We start from the raw sequence: 1,388 nt of genomic DNA, 5'->3' as shown, positions 1-1,388 counted from the left end.
CGCGCCCTCCGCCGTCCGCTGGAAGTGCCAAGGCCGCCGCCCGCTTCGTTTAGCGGAATTCGGGACTGGAGGGCGGCGGCTGAGCGGCGGGAAGTTCCCTGGCCCGGCAGGGAAACCCAGGATCCCGCCTCAGGCCTGGTTCCTCCGCTCGGCGCCCGGCTCTGGATGCGGGGGGATTTCGGGGCCCCACCCATCTGGGGTGCCCCGTGCCGCAGCCGCCTGCCGCTGAGTACTGCTCCCGGCCCGCCTGGCTCTCCGACCGCTGCACCGCGTAGGAGCCGTGGGTTTGCACACACCTTGGGTGCTGGTCGCGCAGCACATCCCGTTCTGCCCTGCATTCCCTTCTCTGTGCCTTACTTTTCTAGAGCCTTAGAGATGTTCTTCTCCCAGCTGGGTAACAGCAGAGGGGAACGGAGACGCTCGGGCTCCCTGACCGGGTAGCTCGAGAGATCACGCCTCCCAGACCAGGGTGTCACCCCAGAGATGTCCTCCTGACCTGCCAAGCAGCCAAAGGGGAATCGAGGGTGAAGCGCCAAATAAATGAAAGGTTCACAGCCCTCTGGTCGGCCGGGGTAGATTTCCAACCCCCTTTTGTTCTGTTCCTCCGTGACAAATGATTCCAATCAGCGTTTTCATGAGATGACCTCCTCTTCTCAGGTTAGCAACATACATGCATTTCGCAGTCTCGTGCGTCTTCACCAGAGGAATAAGTAAATGAAATTCTTTACAGACATTTGAAGGAATACTTACAAAGACCGAGCTGGGCCTGGTGGAGTTGGCCTGTAATCCCAGCACTCTGAGAGGCTGAGGCAGGAGGATCTCAAATTCAAACTCAGTTTGGGCAATTGAGCAACCTAGTGAGACCTTGTCTCAAAATTTAAAATAATAAATAAAGAGCTGGGGATATAGCACGGTGGGAAGGTCCTGGGTTCAATATCCAGTAGTGCATTAAAAAAAGTGTGTTAGATCTAGTTGTACCGACATGAAGAGAGCCCCCAAACAGACTGTTGAATAAAAGAACAATTTGCAGAATATACATAAGATTGCCAATTAATGTATTGTTTATGGATACATGCAAGTTTTTTAAAGGTCATGGGATGAACGCATATTGAATTCATGACAGTCCAACAACACAAAGAAGGAAGTAGGGGCTGGACTGGGTAGGGCTCAATATAGAATGCTTATGGGCACTGATCCCCAGCACTGGAAAAAACAGAAAAAGAGGAAGTAGAGACAGAGAAGGGAACGGGAGCCTGAGGAACATCACTGAAGTTGTTTGTTTTACTTATAAATGGGTGTGAAGCAAATGGCAAAATGTTAACAGTCAATTTTATTTTATTTTATTTTATTATTTTTTTTTTTTTTGTTTTTTTTCCGGTACCGGGAAC

The sequence above is a fragment of the Chinchilla lanigera genome, unplaced genomic scaffold, assembly GCF_000276665.1.
Source record: "Chinchilla lanigera isolate Chin_1 unplaced genomic scaffold, ChiLan1.0 scaffold00081, whole genome shotgun sequence".
Classification (NCBI taxonomy): Eukaryota; Metazoa; Chordata; class Mammalia; order Rodentia; family Chinchillidae; genus Chinchilla; species Chinchilla lanigera.
This window is presented reverse-complemented; position numbering follows the sequence as displayed.